Here is a 20,451-nt window from a genome sequence, read left to right as displayed (position 1 = left end):
CACGGCCCAGCTCCGGCAGAAAACTACAGCTCCCAGCGTGCCTAGAGGCCACCGGCGCCTCGCCCCCGGCAGCGATTGGCGCTGAGAGCAGCTGCTATCCGCCCCCTCCCCATTCATTTGAAGCGGTTTCTGCAGCAGCTCTGCTGACTATCGCTAGGAGGCGGCTCCCGCCACCGCGCATGCGCCCCTTTGGGGCCTGCGGGGCGGCGTCCTCCCGGGCTCTCCGGTGCGCGTATGGGCGGAGCGCTGCTCGCCTCCTGCGCCGGAGCTGCCGGCCGGCGGCGGCGGGCGCTGCTGGCGCGTGCGCACGCGGCCCTGCCTCGGCGGTTGCTAGGTGACGGCGGCGGCGCGGAGAGGCGCGGGTGGGCGAGCGTTTGAACGCGGGCGGCGGGAGCCTCTCTGTCCCCCGGCGTCTTCCCGTGTTCTTCCCCACCTCGTCTCCTCGGAGCCCCTGGTGGGTTCGGGTCGTGCCTTTCTCTAGGGTGGGAAAGTGGGAGGTCGGGTCGGTTCGTTACCTCTAGGCCCTCTCTCCTCCGCCTGCCCCCGCGCCGGTGCGTGGCTCTCCGGCAGCGGCCGTCCCCTCGGTGTGGCGGGCTGGAGCGGGGCGGTGTGCGCAGGGTCGGGGGCTCGGGAGCGGTGAGGGCGGTCACAGCTTTTCCCTGGCCTTCCCCGCACCGCAGCCTCTTTGTCCTCGGGCCCGGCCTCCGCTGGGAGGTTGCTTACGAGCGTCCCAGGAGCGCGGGGCCGCTGCCCTGGCGCTGCGCTGTTGCCTTCGGGCTGGCTGCGCTCCGTCCCTCCGCGCTCTCCTTGCTGCCCCTGGCACCTTGCTTTCGGCCTTTGAGGAGGAGCTGCCCAGCTATAGCTGCCCGTTACCGACTTCTGCCAGCTTGGGCTCGGCCCTTTCCGCATCGCCTGGGGGAAGCGGAGAGCTTTGTGCTGTTGCTCGTTGAAGCGGCGTGACTGAGCCGCTTGTCTGCCATACAAAAATAAACCCCTTCCTTTAGTCGTCTTTTGGCTTCTTGACCCCGGACTCTGTGGAGCAGATGTTGGCATAAATACATCAGCAAGGCCCACGGGTTCTGTGGTGGCATGCTACAGAAGAGAGGCTTGCGAGGCCCAGTTGGCTGTTTTTATCCTGGGATCTGGGCAGAGTGCCCCACTAAACAAATTCTGACATTTCATAGGGTCGTTTGGGTTGGAAAAGCTCATTGAGACCATCCAGGCCAAACGTTCACTACCTCTACCAGAGCTGAACCATGACTCTCAGCACCGTGTCTCTGCTTCACTAAGACATCTCCAGGGATGGGGAAGGCTTGAGTGAAGTCTCACTCGTCCATATATTCTTCTGCAGCATCAGTGTAAATTCTTAGTCTAGTCCTTACAGTCCATTGTTTTCTTTTTAAAGCAATCTAAGCCATGTGTATGCCTAGGCACCTTCTTTGGCCCTCTGAAATAAGAAGTGACTCCTTTAAGAGCTTTTAAATGTCAATATTTCTGCTTCTCATAGAATCACAGAACAGCTCAGGCTGGAAGAGACCTCAGAGATCATCTGTTTCAACCCCCTGCCATGCCCAGGGACACCTCAACTAGCCCAGGTTACTCAAGGTCCCATCCAACCTGGCCTTGAATATCTCCAGGCAGGAGGCATCCACAACCCCTCTGGACAAATCCACTCCAGAGTCTTGCCACCCTCCTGTTGAAGAATGTCTTCCTGGGATCCAATCTAAACCTGTTCTTCAATTTAAATCCATTTCCCCTTGCCCTGTCAGTGGACACTCTTGTAAAAAGCCCCTCTGCAGGATCCCTTCAGGCACTGGCAGGCAGCTCTGAGGCCCACCTGGAGCCTTCTCTCCAGGCTGCACACCCCCAGCTCCCTCAGCCTGTTGCTCACAGCAGAGCTGCTCCAGGACTTGGATCATCTTTGTGGCTTCCTCTGGATTTGTTCCAACAGATCTATGCCCCTCTTTTGGGAGGTAAAGTGTTCTCATTTTAGGGAGCCTTGTTGCTGATAGTGCTCAGGCCATGACTAAACTTCCTGTGGCTTGAACAAATCTTTAGCTGAATATCTGTCAGCCTCTGAAGTATGAAACTGCAGTGCCTGAGTTGCAAAGGTATGGTCACATTTCATCCTAAATGTCAGAGTGTGCTGGTTTAGATCAGTTAGGAACTGTACATTTTTCATGTGAATTCAGATTGTACCCAAGTTCCCCTTCAAGAAATGAATTTGAAAGGCAAAGAGCTGCAAGCAGAGCTGTGGTCTGGCTTGCTGTGGGTTGCAGAGAAGGAAAAAGTAGCGTATTTTCCAGCCTGATTATTCTAGAGTGTCCTAATGTGATTTCCCTATCCCTAGAGGTGTTTGAGGTGAGGCTGGACAGGGCTGTGGGCAACCTGCTCTGGTGAAGGATGTCCCTGTAGAGTGCAGGGGGCTGGACTGAATTAGCTTTGGAGGTCCCTTCCAGCCCAGACCCTTCTGTGATTCTGTGACTCTAACCTTTTTGTTTTCTTTTCTGCACCTGGATGTTGTACAGACTTAATTAATGCTAATTAAGATTTAAATGTAACAGAAGCTGAGGTGAACTCACATCAGGTAATTCCCACTCAGTGTAACAGATTCAGTTTTGATTGATTCCGTATCAGTGTTCAGCTGGATCAATCTTAGTATGCTGTAAAGTGATTTGTGTGTGTCAACAGAGCAGATGAGATCAGGTTAGTGGATTTCAGTTCAGCTAATTGAACTTCTTGTGGCAGGCAAGGCTCCATTTTCATTCTTGGTCCTTTTTTTTTTTTTACCCAAGCTTGTGTCCCTTGAATTAATTGTTGAAGATAAGTCCTTGGTGCTGGAAGTGGTTTGTGATGGTGCACAGACACGTGTAAATGCTTCTCTTTGTCAGAGCCATGCAGGGCAGCTTATTTTAACTCTGTTCCCACTGCTAGTCCAAGGTACCTGCATTGCTTCAAGACTCTGCTGAATTAACTAAAGACACCTTAAAAGTTTTGCCTTTTATGGAAGATGTGGTGTAATGTTTAAAGTTAGCAAAGCCTAACCATTCTACTGAAGTTTTGTCTCTACTTGCTGGGCTTTAATACCTTCCAAGCACTATTTAAGTGCTATAGAGTTGTCCTGCTCTGGCAGAGGGGTTGGACTTGATGATCTCCTTGGGTCCCTTCCAACCTCCAACATCCTGTGATCCTGTGAATCAAAGACAAATCTGAAACTCTAGAGTAAAAAAGTGCAAATTAGGTATGGTGTAATAAACAGTGCTGGGACACTGCGAAGCTCTCAGCATGGCTCAAGGATTCCAAGCTTTGCATGGTTTATAGCACAGGTAGATAATACATAGTCATGCTGTCCCCTAAAACAGGCAGGTTGAAGCTAATGGTTTCTCAGAACTCATTTGCATTTGGTCCCTCTCATTTGGGCATACCTAATTACCTTTGGTGTGGTGGGCTTTAGAGGTCTTTGGGATGAAGAGCTGAAGTCTCCTTCGCAGTTGCACTTCTTTTGAGCGTGGCCTGTTAGTTGTTTTTTACCCCCTTCAGCTTCTATCTGCAGGAATAAGCTTTGTTATCTATGCATTGCCCTTGACAAAGATTCCCTAGATTCTCCTTTGGAAAAGTATTGTCTTATTGTTGCAGGGGTGACCTCATTGCTGTCTGCAGCTACCTGAAGGAACGTTGTAGCCAGGTGGAGGTTGAGCTCTTCTGCTAGGCAACCAGCAACAGAACAAGGGGACACAGCCTCAAGTTGTGCCAGGGGAGGTCTAGGCTGGATCTTAGGAGGAAGTTGTTGGCAGAGAGAGTGATTGGCATTGGAATGGGCTGCCCAGGGAGGTGGTGGAGTCGCCTGTCCCTGGAGGTGTTCAAGCAAAGCCTGGATGAGTCACTTAGTGCCATGGTCTAGTTGATTGGCTAGGGCTGGGTGCTAGGTTGGACTGGATGATCTTGGAGGTCTCTTCCAACCTGCTTGATTCTATGATGCAACAAGCAAATAAAAAACCAAAGAGCAAGGGAAATTCCTTTTGCCTTATTCTTGAGATGCACTTTGCAGCTGCTGCACTCCAAAGGCAGGGAATTACTTGGTGTAATTAAACAACGCACTCCCTGCTGGAGATGCTTTGAGTGTTATCAAGTATTCTTTTTTAAGGCAACTCATGGTTTTAAAGGGTAGGCTGCCAGAGTCCTCTCTTTAATTAATGTTAGTGGAATAATCATTCTAAAGCCTGCTCACTCACTGTAAACTGAATTGCTCTCTGTTACCAGCTGGCTGCTGCCTTCAACTGTGTGCTGGACAGGATTTGCTTTTTTCCTCTGTGCCACCAAACTGATGAATTCCTTAGGTAAGTTTTTACACTTTATTTTTAGGAAGTTCTCTTTTTATTGTGTCCAGTCTTTCTTCTGTCTCCTGCATTTTATGTGCAATTTTTAATCCAAAACCAGCTCTGTGGGAAATAACCTAAAAAATGTTTAAGATTGTGTCAGAAAAAAAACAAAGTATTTAAAGGCTGTTTTTAGCCTGAGAAATATGAGTAGAATTGGAACAGTTTTGGAAGTCTCTGATGAGTTATGATCCAAAGGAATACTACTACTACTTCTAATCAAAGAATCACAGAACAGCTCAGGCTGGAAAAGACTTCAGAGATCATCTACTCCAACCCCTGCCATGCCCAGAGACACCTCTCAACTAGCCCAGGCTACTCAAGACTCCATCCAGTCTGGCCTTGAACATCTCCAGGCAGGAGGCATCCACAACCTCTCTGGACAAATCCACTCCAGAGTCTTGCCACCCTCCTGGTGAAGAATGTCTTCCTTGGATCCAATCTAAACCTGTTCTTCAATTTAAATCCATTTCCCTTTGCCCTGTCAGTGGACACTCTTGTAAAACATCCCTCTGCAGCTTTCCTGCAGGGTCACTTCAGGCACTGTCAGGCAGCTCTGAGGCCCGCCTGAAGCCTTCTCCTCTCCAGGCTGCACACACTCAGCTCTCTCAGCCTGTGCTTTTTTTCTTAGCCTTGACATAAATCTGCCCTTTTGTTGCTTGAGCAGACACTGGGTGACAGCAGTGCCTGGGTTTTCTGCTCAGTAATGTCACTGTGTAAAGGGGCTTGGCTGTGACACCTAACTCGTGAATGAAGTAGGTCCTGCTTCCCATGTTACACAGAGATGGGGCCACACATGGAGTGCTGGGTTCACTTTTGGGGCACTCATTCCTAGAAGGACATTGAGGGGCTGGAGCAGGTCCAGAGAAGGGCAAGGAAGCTGAGGAAGGGTCTGGAGAAGAGGACTGGGGAGGAGTGGCTGAAGGATCTGGGGGTGTTTAGTGTGGAGGAGAGGAGGCTGAGGGCAGAGCTCATTGCTCTCTACACCTCCCTTAGAAGAGGCTGGAGCCGGGTGGGGGTTGGGCTCTTCTCCCTAGGAACAAGAGACAGGAGGAGAGGAAATGGCTTCAAGTTGCCCCAGGGGAGGTTTAGGTTGCTGGTTAGAAGAAATTTCTTAGCTGAAAGGGTTCTCAAAGCCTGGCAGTGGCTGCCCAGGGAGGTGGTTGAATGCTTATGGCTGGAGGTGTTTGAAAGAGGCAGAGCTGTGGTGCTGAGGGCCATGGCTCAGCCCCAGCCCTGGCAGAGGTAGAGACTGGTTGGGCTGGATGACCTCAAAGGGCTTTTCCAACCCAAATGATTCAGTGGCTCACTGTCTGGTGCAAGGGTTGGATGTAAATGGTTAAAAGCCTTTCAGCTGCTCTGAGCCCTGTCAAAGAGGTGTTGCTCTGCCCGTGCAGTGCAACCTGCACTTCCAGTAAAGGCAAGCTCCTGTACCTTTGTTCCATGCCAGGCAATCCCATTGCTTTCCACCTTGCCCACTGTTTGCAGTGGGAGCAGTCAAGCTCTGCTAGGCAGTGGCCTGTTCTAGTCTCAGCTGACACACAGGCTCTGGCCTGGCCGTGTTAGTCAGGGGAGCTGCAAAGGCACCACAGTGAAATTGTGGGGCTGTGTCTGTCTCCAGGTGGTGCTGAGTTTGTGCTTGAAGGCTGTAGAAATTAATTTTGCTAAAGCAAGAAACAACAGGACATTAAAGCCGTGCTGCCAGCTCTAGATGTGTGCTGTGCCAGTTGTTTTTTCTCGCTGCTCAGCATTATTCAGTAATCTTTAACCCAAATTGCAGGAAATAGTTGAAATTCCATTCTAACAATATCCAGCAGAGAATATTAAAAGAGCATTACATTTCAAATGCCTGAGGGAATATGTTCTCTTGCAAGCACTGTGGGCATTTGGATCTTGCTACTCTTGTGCAGCATAATAGTCTGATATTATGCTTTCCTTAGTCTAAAATGAAAGCCCAATTTTCATTCCATCTCCAAAACCTTGGCATACTGCAGTGCAAAAATAATTTATTTGAACGTTGTTGTTTTAATACATTGCAACTTAACTGCAAGGCTTCCTCAAAGAAGGCTCCCACTATGGCTTTCTGTAATCTAACTCTTTCATTAAAACTTCAGATGTGCTCCTGAGGACTTAGCTGGCTGCTTTCATTGCTAATTTACAAGGCAGCAGATTCCCAGAGTTACCCCAGAGGTTTTCCTCCTTCTGTGCAATTCTTCTCTTACAAGACTGAACTTTAGCATTATCTTTGTCAGTCTCTAACTCAGCCCAGCAGAGCTTGGACACTGCTAAGAGGGCAGGTCGTGTGCAGATACACACTGGGCTTCAAGGCACTCACCCCACGCTGACCTGGCAATTTTGGCAAAGCCATCAAGTCCTGATCTAGGGTAGTGTGTCCGTGCCCACGGCAGGGGGGTTGGAACTAGATGATCCCTCTGGTCGCTTCCAAGCCTGACTGATTAGAATCATAGAATCAACCAGGTTGGAAGAGCCCTCCAAGCTCATCCACTCCAACCTAGCACCCAGCCCTAGCCAGTCAACTAGACCATGGCACTAAGTGCCTCATCCAGTCTTTTCTTGAACACCTCCAGGGACAGTGAATCCACCACCTCCCTGGGCAGCCCATTCCAATGCCAATCACTCTCTCTGACAACAACTTCCTCCTAACATCCAGCCTATACTTTCCCCAGCACAACTTGTTTAGAAAGAAATTTAATGATGTTACATTTGATTGATTTTATTATTTCTGTGAGATCACAGAATTAAATCATAGAATCATAGAATCAACCAGGTTGGAAGAGACCTCCAAGATCATCGAGTCCAACCTATCACCCAGCCCTATCCAATCAACTAGACCATGGCACTAAGTGCCTCATCCAGTCTTTTCTTGAAGACCCCCAGGGACGGTGCCTCCACCACCTCCCTGGGCAGCCCATTCCAATGGGAAATCACTCTCTCTGTGAAAAACTTCTTCCTAACATCCAGCCTATACCTACCCTGGCACAACTTGAGACTGTGTCCCCTTGTTCTATTGCTGGTTACCTGGGAGAAGAGGCCAACCCCCACCTGGCTACAATGTCCCTTCAGGTAGTTGTAGACAGTAATAAGATCACCCCTGAGCCTCCTCTTCTCCAGGCTAAACAGGCCCAGCTCCCTCAACCTCTCCTCATAGGATTTGTGTTCCAGGCCCCTCACCAGCTTTGTTGCCCTTCTCTGGACATGTTCCAGCACCTCAACATCTTTCTTGAATTGAGGGGCCCAGAACTGGACACAGTACTCAAGGTGTGGCCTGACCAGTGCTGAGTACAGGGGAAGAATAACCTCCCTTGTCCTACTGGCCACACTGTTCCTGATGCAGGCCAGGATGCCATTGGCTCTCTTGGCCACCTGGGCACACTGCTGGCTCATCTTCAGCTTACTATCTATCAGTACCCCCAGGTCCCTTTCCTCCTGGCTGCTCTCCAGCCACTCAGTCCCCAGCCTATAGCGCTGCTTGGGGTTATTGTGGCCGAAGTGCAGAACCCTGCACTTGGCCTTGTTAAATCTCATCCCATTGGCCTCTGCCCACCCATCCAGCCTGTCCAGGTCCCTCTGCAGGGCTCTCCTACCTTCCAACAGATCAACACCTGCTCCTAGCTTGGTGTCATCTGCAAACTTACTGATGCTGGACTCAATGCCCTCGTCCAGATCATCAATAAAGATATTGAACAGGACTGGGCCCAGCACTGATCCTTGGGGAACACCACTAGTGACTAGCTGCCAACTGGATGTGGCACCATTCACCACCACTCTCTGAGCTCTGCCATCCAGCCAGTTCTTGATCCAGCACAGAGTGAATCTGTCCAAACCATGAGCTGCCAGCTTGGCTAGGAGCTTCTTGTGGCAGACCGTGTCAAAGGCTTTGCTGAAGTCCAAGTAGACTACATCCACAGCCTTCCCCACATTCACCAGGCGGGTAACCTGATCATAAAAGGAGATCAGGTTGGTGAGGCAGGACCTGCCCTTCCTAAACCCATGCTGGCTGGGCCTGATCCCTTGGCTATCCTGTAGGTGCTTTGTGATGGCACCCAAGATGACCTGTTCCATCACCTTGCCTGGCACTGAGGTCAGGCTCACAGGTCTGTAGTTTTCTGGCTCCTCCTTACGACCCTTCTTGTGTATGGGAATCACATTGGCAGCTTCCAGTCTTCAGGGACCTCTCCAGTGAGCCAGGACTGCTGATAAATGATGGAGAGTGGCTTGGCCAGCTCAGCTGCCAGCTCTCTCAGCACCCTAGGGTGGATCCCATCCGGTCCCATGGACTTGTGAGGATCCAAGTGACTTAGCAGATCCCTTACTGCTTCCTCATGGATTAGAGGGGGACTGTACTGATCCCTGACTCCATCCACCACTTCAGGAGTCCAGCTGTCCTGGAGACAACCTGTCCCACTAGTGAAGATAGAGGCAAAGAAGGTGTTAAGCACCTCTGCCTTTTCCTCATCCTTTGTCACTCTATTCCCCTCTCTATCTAACAAGGACTGGAGGTTGTCCTTGGCCCTTCTCTTGCCATTCATATATTTAAAGAAACACTTTTTATTTTCCTTGGCAGCCGTGGCCAGCCTGAGCTCCAAGTGGGCTTTTGCCTCTCTAATTTTTCCTCTACAAGACCTAGCAACCTCCTTGAACTTCTCCTGGGACACCTCCCCTCTTTTCCAAAGGTGATACTCTCTCTTTTTAATCTTTAATTCCTTCAGCAGCTCCCTGCCCATCCAGCCTGGCTGCCTCCCTCGTCGGCTCATCTTCCGGCTCAGTGGCACTGCCTGCTCCTGTGCCTTCAGGAGTTCTTTCTTGAAGCAGGTCCAACCTTCCTGGACCCCTTTGTTTCTAAGGGCTATTTCCCAAGGAACTTTCTGAATTAGTTCCTTAAATAGGCTGAAGTCTGCCCTTCGGAAGTCCAGTGTGGAGGTTCTGTTGATGCCCCTCCTGGTTTCTCCACGTATTGAAAACTCTATAATTTCATGGTCACTGGACCCCAGGCAGCCTCCAACCACCACATCCCCTACCAGCCCCTCTCTGTTTGTGAGCAGCAGGTCAAGCAGGGCTGCCCCCCTGGTAGGCTCACGTAACAGCTGGGATAGGAAGTTGTCTTCCACACATTGCAGAAACCTTCTAGACTGCTTCTTCTCTGCAGTGTTTCAGTCCCAGCAGATGTCTGGTAGGTTAAAGTCGCCCACCAGAACAAGGGCAGGTGATCTTGAGGCAGCCTCCAGTTGCTTAAAGAGTAATAAATCAACCTCTTCTTCCTGGTTGGGTGGTCTGTAACAGACTCCAACCAGGATATCAGCCTTGTTGGCCTTCGCCTTAAGTCTCACCCATAATGACTCAACTTGATCATCTTTGATTTCTACCTCCATGACATCCAGAGCATCCCTAATGTACAGAGCCACTCCCCCGCCCTTTCTCCCTTGCCTGTCTCTCCTGAAGAGTCTGTAGCCATTGATTACAGCACACATGAGACTGTGTCCCCTTGTTCTATTGCTGGTTGCCTGGGAGAAGAGGCCACCCCCCACCTGGCTACAATGTCCCTTCAGGTAGTTGTAGACAGCAATGAGGTCAGCCCTGAGCCTCCTCTTCTCTAGGCTAAACAACCTCAGCTCCCTCAGGCACTCCTCATAGGGTTTGTGTTCCGGGCCCCTCACCAGCTTTGTTGCCCTTCTCTGGACACGTTCCAGCATCTCAACATCTCTCTTGAATTGAGGGGCCCAGAACTGGACACAGTACTCAAGGTGTGGATTCTATGATTCTAAAAAATGCTGATCAAACCTTGGAGTTTTTGTAACCTCTGGATGCCATGTTGGAGAGCAAAGCCCAAAGCCATTGCAGTAGGGACCCCCCTAGCTGACAAGATGCTGGAGAAAGAGAGCGGAAGAGTGTTTCTAGGAGGCTTAGAACATCCCTAGCATGAAGATGTTTCTTGCAATAGAGTCAAGTGTCTCAGGCTTTGGCAGAGCAAGCTCAAGTGCTGTGTTCCTGTTGGAAAAAGGATTCAGGGCCTTTAGAAAAGGAGCTGAGGAGCTTCCCATTTGTGGGAACTTTTCCAGTTTGTGCTTTGGACTGATGGAGACAGAGCAGTGAACAGGAAAAAGGGGATGCTGCAGTAATTCACACCTGCTCCCAGTTTCACAAGGAACAGCTTTTCTAACAAGAGTTAGCCCTCTGCCTGTGGAATAGGACCACTGTGGCTGGCCTGACAAATCACACAGACTGGAAGTGTGATTTAAAGGCTTAAAACCAGCAGAGAATCTGGAACACCAGCATACTGCAGAGGGGTGCTCAATGGCTCCAGCTGGAGAGCAGTGACAAATGGTGGCCGTCAGGGGTCTGTGCTGGGACCTGTGCTGGTTAATATTTTTATCACTGCTATAGGCAGCAGAGTCAAGGCACCATCAGCAGTGTGCAGGTGGCACCAAGCTGAGTGGTGATGTCCATATGCCAGAGGGGCAGGATGGCATCCAGAGGGACTTGGACAGCCTGGAGAGGTGGCCCAGGTGACCCTCCTGAGGTTCAGCAGGAGCAAGTGCAGGGTCCTGCATCTGGGCCAGAACAATCCTCACTGTGAATCCAGGCTGGGGGAGGAGATGATAGAAAGGAGTCCTGAGGAACAGGACTTGGGGGTGCTGGTAGGGGAGAAGATGAACAGGCAGTGTGAGCTTGCAGCACAGGAGGCCAGTGGTAGCCTGGGCTGCATCCAAAGCAGTGTCCATTCCAGTGTTGATTTTGTGTGGTTTTAGTAGCTCAGGGCCATCTGTGCCAGGATTTTGTTATCTTGTGCTTTGAGCTGTTATTTCCTCTGGGCTGTCACAGGCTTTGTGGGTGTAAGTTTGGGCCCTGTACCTAATGTTGCCTATTTTAAAGAGGTTTCAGCCACTATTAAAAAACCCTGCATTTTTATTAAGTGGCACAACAATCCCTGTTTAGCTGGAATAATTGCAGCTTTTTCTTTGAAGCTTTTTGGCCATCTCCAGTTTTGCCTGTTAGGGAATGCATCAAGTTAGAAGGGACCCTCAAAGCTCGTCTTGTCCAACCCCCCTGCACTCAGCAGGGACACCTCCAACTAGAGCAGGCTGCACAGGGACACAGCAAGGCTGAGCTTGAAGGTCTGCAGGGACAGGGCCTCAAGCACAGCCCTGGGCAGCCTGTGCCAGTGTCTCACCACTCTCCTTCTGCACAACTCCCTCCTGATGTCCAACCTAACTCTGCTCTGCTCCAGTCTCAATCCCTCATCATACATCCACAAGCTCTTCTAAACAATCTTCCTGTAGGTGCTCTTCAAATATTGAAGTGCTGTCAGCAAGATCTTTTTTACCTTCAGAAACTATAAATTGAAGGCAAGGAAATGGTTTGAAATGAGGTGAATAATTCTGTTAAGGACTGGGAAACAGAACCAGAGGAATCAAAATTCTTGTGATTCAGGAGTATCAGGATGCAGTTCCTAAATGGTGAAGTTGCCATTAGCTTGGATCACAGAATCCTAGAATGGCTTGGAGTGGAAGGGATCTTAAAGAGCACAGACTCACAGAACACATCCTGTTGGCAGAGACCTCCAAGCTCATCCAGCCCCACCCTCCACCCAGCACTGCAGGCTCAGCACTAAACCACATCCCTCAGCACCAGCTCCACCAGTTCCCCCCGAGGGATGGGGACTCCAGCACTGCTCTGGGCAGACCATTCCAAGGTCTGAGAACCCTTCCAGGGCAGAAATATTTCCTGGCATCCAGCCTGAGTCTCCCCTGGGGCAGCTTGGAACCATTTCCTCTGCTCCTGTCCCTTGGCACCAAGGAGCAGAGGCTGCCCCCTCCTCACTCCAACCTCCCTGCAGGGAGCTGCAGAGAGCAATGAGCTCTGCCCTCAGCCTCCTCTTCTGCAGCCTGCACCCCCCCAGCTCCCTCAGCCCCTCCTCACAGCCCAGCTGCTCCAGGCCCTTCTGCAGCCTCGCTGCTTTACTCTGCACAGGCTCCAACCCCTCAGTGTCCTTCCTGCAGTGCAGGGCCCAGAGCTGAACACAGCACTCGAGCTGTGGCCTCCCCAGTGCTGAGCCCAGGGGAATGGGCACCTCCTGTCCCTGCTGCCCACCCTGCTTCTGACCCTAGCCAGGCTGCCCTTGGCTTTCTTGGCCACCTGGGCACTGCTGGCTTGTGTTTAATGCCTTTGTGGGTGCAGCTCGTGTGTGCTGTGGCAGGGGAGCAGGTTGAGGAGCAGGTCTGAAATGCTGTGTCGCTGCTGCCACCTTGGCTTGGTCTGGTTGCCGCCCTCCGGGCAGCACTCCTGTGCCGCTCTGCTGCCTGTCCTCACACGCTGCTGCAGAGCTTGGTTGGAGGCCCAGGCTGGTGTTGCCCCCAGCACAGATGCTGTATGCATTTGCATTTCTGGAACGCTGGCAGAGCTTCCCATTTGCTTTTATCTCCTCCACAGAAGAAGCATCTGTTTGCTAGCTCTATCTCCTCTGCAGATCAACAGAGATGGCTGGTTACAGGCTGCAATAAATTAACTTGTCGACTTTTGCCACATTTTCATGTTTCTCTTCTGTACCTGAGCCACACTGAAGATTTATTGAAGGCTTTAAAAGTTAATCCGAGGTGTAAATGGTTGGGAACAAAAGCTTTGCTTTTGTTCCCCCTTTGTTAACCAGCTCTTATTTCTAAAAGCCTGCACCATAACATCTCTTTCTCAAAGAAGCTTTTAAGTTCTAATTGGGGAAGGCATTTTCTAGTGATTTATTAGACTCCTGGCTCTGTGCAAAATTGAAAGTGTGTCGTCATGACATGAAAAGCTCTTGGCATCTCTACTTGCCTGAGCCAGGAAAGCCAGAGAATTTGAAAATACAACTCTTTATGAAGGTAGAAAATACAGCCTTTGGCACTTTGTGTTCTTTACAGCATCCCCCCACACCTCCCCAGGTGCATTAGAGAATCACAGAATGAGAAGTGTTGGAAGGGACCCCCAGAGATCACCCAGTCCAAAGCCCTGCCAGAGCAGGGTCACCCAGGGCAGGTCACACAGGAACACACCAGGTGGGCTCGGAAAGGCTCCAGAGAAGGGAACTCCACAACCTGTCTGGGCAGCTTGCTCCAGGCCTCCAGCACCCTCACAACAAAGAATTTTCTCCTCATGTTGAGGTAGAACCTCCTGGGTTCCATCTTGGACTTGTTGTGCCTTGTCCTGTCACTGGGCACCACCAAACAGAGCCTGGCACCTTCATCCTGACCCCCACCCCTGAGGTATTGATAGACATTGATCAGGTCCCCTCTCAGCCTTCTCCTCTCCAGACTAACCAGCCCCAGGGCTCTCACCCTTACTTCACAGCAGAGATATTCCAGTCCTTTCAGCATCTTCTTAGCTCTCTGTTGGATTCTCTCCAGCAGGTCCCTGTCTCTCTTGAACTGGGGAGCCCCAAATTGGACACAATATTCCAGTTATGATCTTAGCACTGCGTGGTTGGGAGAGATTTACATGTTTGGATTGTGAACCAGTAGCAGCTGTGTACCTCTCACTTCCTTTCTGGGCAGTATGCAACATACAGCAACAATCTAGCTCTTAGCTCTCTCTTTTGGTGTCCTACTCAGAAGTAAGCCTCTGCATGTGGCAGTGGTTTCGGGTGGAAAGAGCACCCAAAGAAAACTTTAGCTAAACATACCCTTGGGTTTGCCCTGCACACAGTGCTGGGTGTCTTGATATTAAGGAGGCAGAATGGGATGGATGTATACCAAGTGTTTGCACAAGAACAAGACCCTCATTTTCCATCCTCTCTTAAATTCTTCCTTCAGTGCTCTCCAGACTCTGCTGGCCTCTTCAGAAGGGAGCTGCTCTTTCAGTTCTGGACTGTTGAATAGATAGGAGAAATTTATTTGGGCTTCACGGAATCATATAGAATGACAGTGGTAGGGGTTGAAATAACCTCTGGAGAGCATCCAGTCCAAACCCTCTGCCAGAGCAGGCTCATCCAGAGTCAATCCCACAGGGACATATCCAGGTGGGTCTGGGAAGCCTCCAGAGATGAAGGTTCCACAGCCTCTCTGGGCAGCCTGTCTCAGTGTTTTGCCACCCTCACAGGCAAGAAATTTTCCCTTATGTTCCTGTGGCATCTTCTGGGTTCCAGTTTATATCCAGTGGTGCCCTGTCCCTGGACACCACTGATCAGAGTCTGGCTGCATCCTTCTCACCCTTCAGCTACTGCTCAGCGTTGCTGAGATGCCCCTCAGGCTGCTCTTCCCCGGGCTGAACAGCCTCAGGGCTCTCAGCCTCACCTCACAAGGTCATGTTCAGTGTCCTCAGGCGCTCTCTGCTGGACTCTCCCAGCAGTACTGGGGAGCCCAGAACTGGACACAATGCTCCAGATGAGGCCTTAGTAGGGCAGAGTAGAGGGGGAGGAGAACCTGCTTTGACCTGCTGGAGAGAAAATTTTGCTTGCTAGAAGATGGTGACTATGGCATGTGTGTGCTTCTTGTGGCTGCTGCAGTAGCTCAGGACAGGCTCAGAGACACAGAGACTGGCATGTCTCTGGGCAATAACTGCCATCATCTTTCCCTTTGTGGTGGGGTGTGAGTGCTGCCTGACATGCATTCTTTCATGGCATCTGATGATCAATTTGGTTGGAAAAGACCTTTAAGATCAAGTCCTGCCATCAACCCAACACCACCATGGCCATTCAGCCATGTCCCCAAGTGCCATAGGCCTCCAGGGATGATGACTCCACCACCTCCTTGGGCAGCCTGTTCCAATCCCTGACCACTCTTGCAGTGAAGAAATTGCTCCTAATGTCTGCCAGACCAAGTCCAGCTCAGTAACTCATCCATCCATCCCTTCAGCTCTGAAAGCTACCACAGATTGCAGCAAGATTAAAACCATACAAAGACTGCCCAGCCTCAGCACAGAGTGGTAGGAGTTGGAAGGGACCTCCAGAGACCATCCAGTCCAACCCCCTGCCAGAGCAGGGTTACCCAGGGCAGGTCACCCAGGAACATATCCAGGTGGGCTCAGAAAGTCTCCAGACAGAGACTCCACAATCGCTCTGGGCAGCCTGCTACAGGTCTGCAGCAGCTTCACACCAAAGAATTTTCTCCTCATGTTGAGGTGGAACCTCCTGGGTTCCAGTTTGTGTGCATTGCCCCTTGTCCTATCCCTGGGTACTGCTGAAAAAAGGCCCCTTTTTTCTGACACCCACCCTTAAGGTATTCATGAACAGTGATCAGATCCTCCTGCAGTCTTCTCCAGGACAAACAGCCCCAGGTTACTCATAAAGGAGGTGCTCTATTGCCTTAACTATTCTGTAACTTCCATTACACTCTCTCCAGTAGTTCCCAGTGTGTCTTGAATTGGAGAGCCCAGGAGTGGACACAGTTCTCCAGATGAGGCCTCACTAGGGCAGAGCAGAGCAGAGAAGGAGAACCTGTCTCAACCTGCTGGCCAGGGTTTCTATCCTTAATGACTCAAGTGGGAGCCTTCCATTGCTGGGCCTGCCTCACTGATGGTGCCATCAGCACTGATGATGCCCACTGTGCTTTCCTGGCCATACTGGTAGGTCTCACATGTGCAGTGCTGGGGGTCTCCAGATTTTAGTAGCCTTTTCAAGGTGTTTACATGAAGCATAAGAATGCTTTGTCTCAGGTGAATAGGGCTGCATGCTGGAAGGTGCTCAGCAGCAGCAGACATGACAGCATCAATGGAGCACAGATTCTGTGTGGAGCTGCATGCTGGAAGGCGCTCAGCAGCAGCAGACATGATGGCATCAATGGAGCACAGATTCTGTGTGGAGCTGTGTGCTGGAAGGTGCTCAGCAGCAGCAGACATGATGGCATCAATGGAGCACAGATTCTGTGTGGAGCTGTGTGCTGGAAGGTGCTCAGCAGCAGCAGACATGATGGCATCAATGGAGCACAGATTCTGTGTGGAGCTGCATGCTGGAAGGTGCTCAGCAGCAGCAGACATGATGGCATCAATGGAGCACAGATTCTGTGTGGAGCTGTGTGCTGGAAGGTGCTCAGCAGCAGCAGACATGATGGCATCAATGGAGCACAGATTCTGTGTGGAGCTGTGTGCTGGAAGGTGCTCAGCAGCAGCAGACATGATGGCATCAATGGAGCACAGATTCTGTGTGGAGCTGCATGCTGGAAGGCGCTCAGCAGCAGCAGACATGATGGCATCAATGGAGCACAGATTCTGTGTGGAGCTGTGTGCTGGAAGGTGCTCAGCAGCAGAAACTCAGACCAAGTTAGTTTTCCAAGTCAGTTTTCCAAGTCAAATTTAATTTCTCTTGAAGGATAAACCATTTTCAGGGAAGTCAGCTGCTGCCCCTTTGGTCAAATGTCTTTGGTCTGCGGGCTCAGAGAAAAATCCAAGGACATTTTTCAGAGGTTCAAGGGAATATAAAATGATTTTAAAACCCCCAAACAACAACGATCTCATTCCTGTTTTCTTCTTTTCCTATGGCACTTTGTTCCACAGACAATTTCCTTTATGTCTTTTCAGATTTTAATAGCTTCCAAGATAATTTAGGTGTTTAAGGCCAGGCTGGAGGAGGCTGTGGGCAGCCTGATCTAGGGTAGGGTATCCCTGCCCATGGCAGGGGGGTTGGAACTAGATGATCCTTGTGGTCCCTTCCAACTCTGACCAATTCTATGATTCTGTGATTCTATGATAATTTTGTTGCTGCTTGATTTCAGTTAAGTGGTGAAAGACCCTGAAATTCTACCAAAAATCAGAGAGGGCCTTTCCATGGGTAATTTCTTAAGAGATTTTCTGTTCCCTCCCTACCCCTTTGCCTTCTCTTTCCTCCCCAGGACTTTCTTTCTGGCCCTCAGCAAATTTTCTCCCCTTCCTTCACCATATCAATATGATTGCGTGTCTCTGGGTTTGATTTAAGGGATCCCCAGGCAAGGGGTAGGTCAGCCCTGAGGAGGGTTGTTGCTCCCTGGGATTGAATTTGGAAGTTTGCCTATTTTGTCAAGGTAATTTTTGTCTTTTAAAGGCAGTCTAATTTTTCCTCTGGGCAGTTTTCCCATCTCACCCCTAATATCTCCTAATTTTCCTTGCCTGCTTAAATTTCTGGAGCTCTTCTCCTTGTGTTTTCTTTGTGGGTGGTGTTTGGTGGCTTTTGTCTTGGAATTTGTCTTGAATTCAGACACCTTTGCAGAGAGCTGAATGATTATTTGTTCTCCTGGGGGTAGGATTGGCAGCCTGAGGTTCTCTACTGCAATTATTTCTTCACTTGTCCTATGTGCTGGAGTCCTATACTTGTCCTAATTTGTCCTATAAAATGGAGCAGGTTCAGAGGAGGCCACAAAAATGCTCAGGGGGCTGGAGCAGCTCTGCTATGGGCACAAGCTGAGGCAGCTGGGGGTGTTCAGTCTGGAGAAGAGAAGGCTCCAGGCAGACCTAAGAACAGCCTGCCAGGACCTGAAGGGACTACAAGAGGGCTGCAGCGGGACTGCTGCCGAAGGCCTGCAGGGACAGGACGAGGGCAGTGGCTGCAAAGTAGAGCAGAGCAGATTAAGATTGGCTGTGAGGAACAAGTTCTGCAGCAGGAGGCTGCTGGAACCCTGCAACAGGTTGCCCAGGGAGGTGTTTGGGTCCCATGGCTGGAGATACTGAAGGTGAGGCTGGAGAGGGCTGTGGGCAGGCTGCTCTAGTGGAGGATGTCCCTGTTGAGTGCAGGGGTTGGACTGGATGAGGTTTGGAGGTGCCTTCCAGCTCAGCCCCTTCTGTGATTCTGTGAGTAGGTGTTTGTGCTGGTGGTCAGCTGTGTCTGTGCCTCTTCTGTGTGTTCTCTAGGTTGGGTGGACTTGTGCTGAGTCTGGTGGTGGTGCAGGCTGAGATTCCAGCCTGTCTGCTTTGGGAACTATCCAGACTTTAAAAAAAGTGTTCTTAGGACTTTTTGTGTTTGAAAGTAGAAAAAATGATTCTTACCTGGTCATGGGCACTGTGATCTTCTCCTTCAGGTTCTTGTTAGCAGTTAGCCTGAGTTACCCCCTGCCTGGCTCTGGGAGGTTGGAAAGAAGCAGCCAAACCCCACTGGTGGCTGATGTGGAAGCACACAGGTGTATGAGAACATTCTGATGCATTTTAGGCTAATTTGTTTTTTCAGCCCACCAAAAGGTTTCCTACATAGGCTAGCAAGAGGTTCCCTGAAGTACTGGTGGTTGAATTTTTTTTCCCCAATGGCACATGGACTGAAGTGGAACAAAACCAGAGACCTGGAGGAGAAAATGAATTCCCAGTATAATGGACGTTTTAATCTGTTTTCCAAGATATGTATTTTGAATATTCTTCTCTTCATGCTGGTCTTCCCAACCTGCTCCCCCTATTCTGCACATGATTAGTAAGAAAAAAGGAAAAGCTGAACCTTCTGGAGAGGGAGCCAGGTTGAACTGGCTGGAAGCAAGAAGAGACATTTGCATGGGGGATGTGTTTGCTGGCTTGGGACCACATCCTGGAAGCTCCTAGTACCCACGTGTTTGCTGGCATGTGCCAGGAGCCTGCTTCAGTAAACAGCAATATAATAAAGCTTCCTTATGTTGCCTTTCACTTAAGGTAAGCTTCAGTGACCTTTCTGTTTCTGCTCTCCTGGGGATGGCAACAATGTTCACATCGGCGTTGTTTATCTCAGTGGCTGCTGCAGATTATCCCAGTGCAGTCAAAGTTGCCTTTCTGGTGTGAACATTTTCTCCTTGAACTGCACAAAAGTCAGCCTTTATTGTGGCTTAGAGCCAGAAAGGAACAAACTAAGGTAGCTTTGCAGAGGTTGTGATGCAAGGCCAGATGAATCACTTGGTGACCAGATGAGATGTCATAGCTTCAGTGATGGGACCATTAAGAAGAGCACTGCTGGAGCAGTTTGAAATTGAATCTTTTATCTCTTTGTTCTCTTTGGGCAAATAGTGAGCTTGACAGATTTGAAAATGGGGATTTCACCCCACAGCTTTGGGTTTGTATCAGAATGAAAGCAGAGAGGAGAATAGGTGCTGCTTGGCCTGGTTGAAGAGGGAGGCCTACAGCAGTGAGCAGTGTGACCAGGTGCTTCAAGGCTTAGTCTGACACCAAGCAGCAGTGTGCAGCCTTGCTTCTATTTGCCTGTAATAGGGTCAACGTTGGGATCCATCATCCCTTTGATCTTTACATAAAGCAGATGAAAATGCATAAATTGCTTCTAATCAGAGATGAATTAAAGGAAAATAGCCTCCCAGAGGACAAAGCACCCCAGGCACCCATCAACAGCCTTACCAAATGACAGGCCTGGAGGAGACTTCAAAGCTGCAAACACAACTGCCAGTGAAATCCACCAAGAACCCAGATGCCACTTACAAAGCAACAATGACTGTCACAGTTTGCCAGTGCCTAGAACTCTCTGAGGAGGAGTGACAGGCACAGCCTACATGGACTTGCTTTAGTGGCTGCTAAGGATCCTGTCCTTGTAGCAGAGTGGCGGAAGGCAAGGGACTTCTGCAGTTGAGGCCACAGCTGTGTTCAGGCACCACTCTGGCAGCCTCTGTGCCAGGGCAGGGTTTGGTGCATGTGGATAGCACATTGTTTTGAAGCTGGAGTGCATGCTTTCAGTGGAGGCAGGTGAGAGGCTGGGTGTAACTGCTTCCTCCATTGCCAGCCCAGTGCCACCAAAGACACAAGCACAGCTGCCATGCCTCAGGCTACAGCAGGAGGAGGAAATGGCCTGAAATGGCAGCTGTGCTTTTGCGAGGAAAGGTTGGAGGCAACAGCTTTGACTGTGCAGTTTTCTCTTTGTGGAACAAAAACTATTGTTATCCATTCCACAGGCAGGGAATTCAAGGCCTTGCTGGCCCAGGTGACTCACTGAAAGACTGTTCACATACTGCCTCCAGCTCTGCTGTCCCCAGGACACAGAGGGCACAGAGCTGCTGGAGTGAGGCCTGAGGAGGCCACAAAGATGAGCCAAGGGCTGGAGCAGCTTTGCTGTGAGGACAGGCTGAGGGAGCTGGGGGGGTGCAGGCTGCAGAAGAGGAGGTTGAGGGCAGAGCTCATTGCTCTCTGCAGCTCCTTGCAGGGAGGTTGGAGCGAGGAGGGAGCAGCC

The 20,451-nt window shown here is 50.4% G+C and overlaps 1 long non-coding RNA gene across 1 annotated transcript; it reads left to right on the top strand.

Annotated features, from left to right (window-relative positions):
• The first annotated feature begins 328 nt into the window (after window positions 1-328).
• On the top strand, window positions 329-18,896 carry LOC135176876 (uncharacterized). Its single transcript, XR_010302860.1, has 3 exons — window positions 329-454; window positions 4,261-4,337; window positions 18,493-18,896. It is a non-coding gene; the product is annotated as an uncharacterized LOC135176876 (long non-coding RNA).
• The last annotated feature ends 1,555 nt before the right edge of the window (window positions 18,897-20,451 follow it).

Source organism: Pogoniulus pusillus, chromosome 7 (assembly GCF_015220805.1).
Source record: "Pogoniulus pusillus isolate bPogPus1 chromosome 7, bPogPus1.pri, whole genome shotgun sequence".
Lineage (NCBI taxonomy): Eukaryota > Metazoa > Chordata > Aves > Piciformes > Lybiidae > Pogoniulus > Pogoniulus pusillus.
The sequence above is the reverse complement of the archived record's forward strand: the minus strand, read 5'-3'. Positions and strand labels throughout refer to the sequence as shown.